Source organism: Macadamia integrifolia, chromosome 2, assembly GCF_013358625.1.
Source record: "Macadamia integrifolia cultivar HAES 741 chromosome 2, SCU_Mint_v3, whole genome shotgun sequence".
NCBI classification, from domain to species: domain Eukaryota; kingdom Viridiplantae; phylum Streptophyta; class Magnoliopsida; order Proteales; family Proteaceae; genus Macadamia; species Macadamia integrifolia.
In genome coordinates, this window is record NC_056558.1 from 24,327,075 (window position 1) to 24,335,386 (window position 8,312).

At 36.0% G+C, this 8,312-nt stretch overlaps 1 long non-coding RNA gene across 1 annotated transcript; it reads left to right on the forward strand.

Moving 5' to 3' along the window:
- Positions 1 to 5,441: 5,441 nt before the first annotated feature.
- LOC122089060 lies at positions 5,442 to 7,144 on the forward strand. Its single transcript, XR_006143202.1, has 3 exons — positions 5,442 to 5,611; positions 5,889 to 5,963; positions 6,644 to 7,144. It is a non-coding gene; the product is annotated as an uncharacterized LOC122089060 (long non-coding RNA).
- The last annotated feature ends 1,168 nt before the right edge of the window (positions 7,145 to 8,312 follow it).

The following is an 8,312-nucleotide window of genomic DNA, read 5'->3' on the forward strand; positions in this document are numbered from 1 at the left end:
CATCAAACTCTCACCAACTCAACATTGAGCCATACCACTTATAAATGAAGTCATTACCAGTCGCACATGAAATAGAAGCAAACTCTTAACATAAAGTTACAGAACCACCATAATAAACATGGACTATAAACTCTTTAACATACAAATACACCTAATGAACATGGACTACCTATCTTCCTTAAAAACTAAAAAGAATATTGTTTCAAGCATGCAACATCCACAACAAAACACACACTTTGTTTCGGTAGCAAGTTCAAGCTGCTAGTCAACAATGAAACTATGTAATTTTCCTCCTTGCAAATGAACATTTCTAGTGCTGTAGTTTTCTTTACTTTTCATGATTTTTCATTTTCTAAAAATAAACATACTCTGTAAACAATTACCCTTTCTGGTTGGAAGAACCAGACAAAGTTATTCTTTGCACCCACTCAGCTCTTGTGTTAGTCAACAGCTACTTATCAGGTTTAAAGGAAAATTTTCCCTTTATTAAAAAGTAGTTGTAGAGACTTGTATCAACAAAAAACTTATGTTATAAACTACAATGAAGCAACAAGGCAATAGCATTCTTAATTGAGATCCAAAAATAGGCTATAATGAAGCTTAATCATCATAAGATCCTAATCCCCACACCAATTGCCATCCTTACAAGATCCTAAACAAGATAACTTCACAAACCCTAACTAAATCAAACAACGCAAACAAAGTACTTACCATCGAAAAACTAAATCCTACCATAAAAAAAACTAATCAAACAAAGTACTTACTGTTGAGCTAATTGAGAAGCAGAAAGTGAAACAGAGAAGGGTTTTCTGCAAAAAAAAAAAAAGAATCCAGGAACAAAAGATGACAAGAAGATGGAAGAGAGTAGAATAAGAAGTAGAAAGAGAGAATAAAAGGGAGGAGAAATCATACCTGTCACACGTACCAGGGTAGAGTGTGGAGGAGTTCTCTTTTCCCTCTGCGCAAAAGCAAGATAAATAAATAAAAATTTGCAGGAACCGAAGATAAAGAAGCAGAAAGAGAATAAAAGAGAGGAATCATCATACCTGTACTCCTCTACTCAAGAGCAGGTGTGTGACCTTCCCTCCGTCTCTAACACAGTCCTTGAAAAGGTTCTCGGCAGGGTGCATTTGCAAGATCAAGAGCGATGCTAGCAATTAGGTGTATTCACAGAAGAGATTGAGAACGATCGATCAGGGTATAAGCGAGAGAAACCCGCACGCACAACTCTAACATTGTTTTGGTTGTGGGAAGCCGGGAACCCGCCCTCTTCTTCTTCTTCTTTTTTTCTGGGTAGAATATTAGCGGGAATAGTTTGGAGGGAAAATGAAAAGTTGATGAGGGAATGTACACATACAGGGACCTAATCCATCCTTTAATTTAACCATAAACTTTTAAAAGCATTATTATTATTATTTTTATTTTAAATAAAAGCATTACTAATCAAAGCATAGTAATACATTAAGTGACTATAAATGTACAAAACGTCCCCATTCCAACCCCCTATTAAATGCCACAATGCCACTTGGTCTTCTCTTCTTTTTCATTTATTATATTCACACCTAAGTTAGGTATCGATAGTAGTATTCGTATTGGTATTAAGTATCGATCTTTGTCATCCCAATATTGATATGGATCAATCTAACGTATCCTTCTATTGATGGCAATTGTTACGATATCGAGAGTGGATCAGGTTCTCATACGAGAACAATCTCGTATGTCCTTGATTCGTGGATTTGAATCCATTTTCTCTCTCTTTTATTTAATAGATTCCAAATCCACAAATCAAGGATGTATGAGATTGTTCTCATATGTAAACTTGATTCGGATAGTATCGATATCATGTACATACAATATTTTAAATAAATGATGTGCTTTCATTATAAACTTTCACTTCTTTCTTATTGTAAAAAATTGAAAACATTTTTTACCATTCCAATCCAAAAGTTATATATCGTGGTAAATGACGAATCGTATGTCCTCTCTATCTTCTGTAGGTGAAAGGAAACTGGTTCTTATTGGATCTTTCTTGTTATATTATTCGCAATCAGCATTGCTTAGAGCCTCACTTGTTCCACTTTATCATAGCCGGTCTCTCTTAGCGTAGATTACACTTTCTCTGAAGATTCCTCCTTGGACGGCCATTGATATATATTCCAGGTCATTTGATTCCCATTGCACTATTAGAATATATATATATATTTTTTTGAGGTTATTTGATTAACCATCTGCGATAAATTTGGTTCACCAATATTTAGGAATGCATCGAAAAAAAAAAGTATGTGGTTGACTATATACTATGGTAACTTTTTAGACGTCATATATGGTAACCAAATTAATATTATGGAAAATTTTTAGCCGTTGTAATTGGTAACCAAATATTACATAAATTTTTTAGCAGACATAATTGGTTAACCTGATACTTTGATAATTTTTACCTATCTTATTTTGGTTACCATATATTACCCTAATTTTTACCTGTCTTATCTAGGATTGAATCATTTAGAGTTGATTTGGACTTCAACTTGAATCAGTCTGATCCAACTGGATCTGGGGTATTTTGTGGTGACAACTAGATTATTGGTTCAGGAATTGGCGATCGGCTCATGAAACTGTCAAATTCAAGGAATTGATTCGGATCTGATTCCAATTCAAGTAGTATGGTTAGATATGGTGGAAATTGGGATCGTTGTCTATCGATTTTGATCTAAATCGACTGATTCATCAATCGGCTTGCCCAATTTTAGAAACTCTAGTGTCAAAAACTTAGTTCAGTTTGATTTATGTCGGGTTGAATCAATTTTAATATGGGAATGAATGAGTTTAATAGTTAAGGAACTTCAGGTCTTAATTGGTCAGTCTTGATCTAATACAATGTTTTAAAACTTGGGGATTGGTCTCAACCAATATTAATACATACTGGTCGGTCTCAATTTAGATAGGACCGATTTACCTTTATTTTTTAAGAAAACAAATTTTTGGACCATTTTAAACTTATACCTTACAACTTACTAGTGGATCGGTATGGATTGGTAAGGATTGGATCAGTATCAAGGATTGGACCATTTTAAACTTATACCTTAGAACTAACTGGATAGGACTGATTTACCTTTATTTTTAATAAAATAATTTTTTGGACCATTTTAAACTTATACCTTACAACTTATACGAGGGTCCTCATTGGCTGACAATGATAGGACCATATAATTGTAATGGGACAACGAACATTTAAAAACATTAGGTCAAAACCACTTAATCTAAAAGGGGGATCAAATAACACTGATATCATGTCAATTGGAGTTTCAGGTGAAAAGATTCTATTTCAAGGGTTATCGTTGGTCGATCATGAAATTGTGAGCAGAACCTTGAAAAATCCAATAATTAATTAATTAATTAATTAATTATTATTATTATTATTATTACATTAAGAGATATAATAGCATGTTGGATAACTGTAAAATAAATATAAAATAATAAACATGTCTTTAGCCGCGGTTATAAATAACTGTGGCCATATATGTATTTATAGCTACGGCAATAGATATATATATGGCCACGGTTATTTATAACCGCGGCAATTGGTAGGTATGTATGGCCACATTTTGTATAACCGTGGCTATAGACCATATCAATTGCCACGGTTCTAAAGAACCGTGGTAAGTGTTCTACATATGGCCGCGGTTTATAACAAACGTGACTATTGATTTCTCTATAGCCACAGTTTTGTTAAACTGTGGTTAATGATATACAAATGGTATGCCTATTTAGCCGTGGTCCTCGGCAACCGCGGCCATAGGCCCCCGCCCAAGTGCGGTTTTTGCCCACTTTTTTTGTAGTGAAAGATGATATCATTTACATACACAACCACCATAAGTTGACTGATTTCTTTAGTTCTGATATAGAGATTGTTGTCTACTAGGCCTTTCTTGAAACCCAACTTGCACAATTAGGAGTTCAATTTAGAGTACCATTCTCTTGGAGCTTGTTTCAAACCATACAAGGCCTTCTTCAATCTATACATAAGAGTGGGGTCCTTACTTACCTGAAACCCAACAGGATGCTCTATGTAAACCTCATTTTCCAAGTTTTCATTCAGAAAAGCTGATTTGATATCCATTTAATAGACCTTGAAGCCTTTGTACATTGACAAAGTCAAGAACATTCTAATAGTCTCAAGTCTTGCCATTGGAGCAAAGGTCTCTTCAAAGTTAGTGCCTTATAGTTGAGCATACCCCTTAGTTACAAATCTTACTTTGTTCCTCACCACTTGACCATCTTCATTGAGTTTATTTCTAAAAACACATTTAGTGCCAATCACATTTTTGTCAACTGTTCTAGGGACTAGATCAGAAGTGTGATTACTCTCTATCTGGTCAAGTTCTTTATTCATGGCCTTCATCCAGGTCTTATCCTTGCTTGCTTCATCAACATTTTTTTGTTCAATTTTCAAAAGAAAAGAGTAGGTTTTGTTTTCATTTCTCTAGAAAAATGTAAACACCTACAATGGGGTCACCGATTATCAACTCATATGTTCCCTATTGATCAACTCAATTGTGTCTTCTCTGCTCATTTGAGTCTTCTTCAACCTTTTCATCACCAATCTCATCTTTGTTTTTTGTTCTATTGTTAACCAATTCATTCTTATCATCAAGATCTTCAAACTTTGAGAGTTCATTTCCTGAGCCAGAGGGAACATCTCTTTTTCATCAATTGTGACATCAACACTCTCCATAATTTTGCCAAGTCTGTTGTTATAGCATCTGTATACCTAACTTGAAGTAGAATATCTCTGAAATATACCCTCATCATCCCTATCATCAAACTTTCCTAGATCTTGGTTTGTGTTCTTGATGTAACATTTGCTACCAGAGACCTTGAAGTGTCTTGCTGTAGCCCTTCTACCAAACTAGGTTTCATAGCGAGTATTGCTTCCACGTGGTCTTAGCATACACCTATTATGGATGCACACTGAAGTTAGGACTCCCTCCTTCCAGAACTTCTTGCCTATGCCATTATCTGCTAATATAGTTTTAGCTATGCCTTGCATTGTTTTGTTCTTTCTCTCTACAGCACCATTTTGTTGGAGGTGTCAAGGGTCTCAATCTTGAACCTGCACTGGTAGGCCTGACCGAGCCCGACTTACTTAAGGCCTGACTTGAACCTGCACTGGTAGGCCTGACCGAGCCCGACTTACTTAAGGCTTGACTTGAACCGGCCCATTTAATAAACGTGTCAGGCTTAAGCCTGGCTCGTTTATTAAACGGGCGTTTTTATGGTGTAGGCTACTAGTCCGTCTAGTGCCCGACCGACCCGACCCCCTTTAAAAATGCCTAAATACCTATTTTACCACTAATAATACAAAATATGAGTAAAGACTTTATAGGACTAAATGGTAAATTCCTGTGGAAAAAAACCCTAAAGGCCTAATTGCCTAAAGAACTACTGGTAGTAAACTTATCCCTCTTCCCTCTAGTCGCCGCTGCCCTCGTCCCTCTAGTTTTCTTCATCCTCAACCTCAAGATCAAAGACCGTAGGATGTGGTCTTCAATCTTAATCTCTCAAGCTCTCATCTTCCTCAAATTTTCACAGACTCTGGTTTCCTTTGTAAGAGGTAAGGTATTTCTTTTTTTTTTACTGTCTCAAACTCTCTCAAAGAAGCCATTGCTGGTTCTGATATTAGTTTTTTTTTTTTTACTATCTCAAACTCTCTCTGGTTCTGATAAAATTAAAGAAGCCGCTGCCCTCAATCTTCTCTCTCTTGCACTCGCTCGTTTTAGTAAAATCAAAAGCTCTCTTGCTCTTGCAGATGATGTGTTGGCTAGGGAGAGGGATGTTCGGGTCTTTCTTGGCCTATGTTTTTAATTTGGTTTTCGTTTTTTGTGTTCTAGGCCAAAGCTGAAATTTGCATGTGTGTCGTCACTCTTAAAGCAACATCACAGAACAAAAAAAAGATCAAGGCGCATGTGAGTCTTCACTGTTCATCCCATCTTTTATCCTTTTGTGATGATTTAGATTCTCACTTTTGGTTATTAGGCTTTACCCTTTGTATTATGCTTATATGCTTTTGTTACTCGATTTCAACATTTCTTAAATAGTTCTCAGGTTTTTATTGCTTCCCCTGTTTTGGATTTGATTGTAAATGCATCCACTTACTGATATTATTGATTATTCACAATAGAATGAAGCAATTTTTTAAGTGACAAATATTTGATGAGAGATAAGAAGTGGGATTAGTTTGATAGTTTTTTTTTTTTTTTGAATGTTGTCTTCGTTTTTAAATTTCAACACAGGATTATGTCTTGGGCTTATGAAACTAAATTAAGCCACATTCCTTCTTATATGTTCATATATGCTTGCTGGTGGATAAGTTTGCAAGCATAATCCAGACCTGCAATTTAAAGCTAGACAATGTAGATATCAATAGGGGGAAGTCAGCAAATGGAACAGTTGGTTTTCAAAATATGTCTCTGAATGCTTAATCTATTGTGTAAAAAAATGGAAAATCAATATGTGCTCCTTCAATCTCTCATGTAATTATTTGCTGCTTGTACTTTCTTGTACTTCTTGTATTTGAGACTTTCCTACTTACAAAGATTTGTATTTAAAGCTTTTTCTTTGACTTATTAACTGGATTTTTATGCAGGAGCACCATAGGCTATTCTTCAGAGTTGCCTCACCTTTGGGGTCTTCTGTTTAGGGCTGAATAAGCACCAATCGGCACTGGCACATCCACTCTCAATGAGCAAGAGTACACACACAATGTTCTTCCCCCCTTTATGCTTCTACTGCCCAGTGATATAAGAGAAGCCTTCTTTTAATTTTGGAAATCCTTAAAACAACCCAAGAAGGGTTGATGAATATCCCTCTAGACATTTTTTGAAGTGGTTATACCATATACACTTTAATCAGTTGGATTGGGAGGTTGAAGTAGTCGACATGCTGCCCTTCTTAAATTGAATGGGGAATGTGGAACATTGTTCTAGATTGTAAGCTGAATAATGAAAATAGGCTTTTTCTTTCATTGTATACCAGTGAATCAAAAGTCCAATCACAGGTTTGTAATGTTCTTAGATCATTCAATTGTTAAAAAAAGTGTAATTCTTGTAACTTAGATTACATTTTAAAGACATGATTCCTTTGGATATGGTTCCAGAATTGTGAATGTTATCCTCCAGTAATTTTAAAGCCAATAGTTTAATCTACTTAAAAAAGGATTTTAGGGTAGGCACGTTTAGAGCCCGTTTAGAATTAAATAGGCCCATATCCTGTTTAAGGCTCGTATAAGGCCCATTTAAGGTAGCCCGACACCGACTGGCCCGTATAAGGCCCATATAAGGGCTGTTTCAGAAAACAGATGTTCACTGTGCAAGGATTTCACACCACCAGGCCCGGTTAAGCCCGACCGAGATCGGCCCAGCCCCGCAGGATCGATTGACACCCCTAGGGGTGTTCTGGGAGCTAAAGTTTGCTTCCTGATTCCATAATCATAAAGTATTTTTCAAATTCATCCCAACTGTACTCACCTCCTCTATCAGATCTCAGACATTTTAGCTTCTTCCTTGTCTAATTTTCAACTTGCTTTTTCAAGATCTTAAATTTTTCTTAATCCTCCGACTTGTGTTTCAAGAACATCATCCACACCATTCTTGAATGATCATCAACAAACAATATGATGGATCTCTCTCCTGAGGTGCTAGGTGTCCTTATAGGACTACTCAAGTCTGTGTGAATCAACTCCAATGGTGAGCTAGAATAGTACTCCTTTGACTTGTAAAATGCACAGATAGGATTGGAGAGCTTCTTACACTCAGGAATATCTCTCACTTTTTTCTTCGGAGAAATCTTAGCCATGTCTCCTCATCTATGTCGATTATGCAGGAATCCCTCTCTATCTCTATTAAGTATAAGTTCCCTAAATTTCTTTATCTAGTAGCTACTACCTTTCCATTGTTTGATCTCCTTATCTAACACTCTAGACTGTTGAAAGTCATTTTATACTCTTTGCATAGATTCTGCTGATGCCAAGAGTTTATTGAGCCCTTCAATATACAAGGCTTCATGAGATTTCATCTTCCCATGGTTTAGACTTATGGACCCCTTTTCTGTAATTCTAGCACCATTATTGCCAAATTTTACAGATCCACTTTCAAAGTCTTGTAGTTGTTCAAACCTTTCCTTATCTTCTGTCATGTGGCTTGAGCAGCCATTGTTAAGTATCCATAAAGTAGTCTCTTTGAGCTTTAAATGCTCTCTGAAAAATAAATGTTGCTGCATTTTCTTCATCTATTACTCTCTCTCTCTCTCTCTCTCTC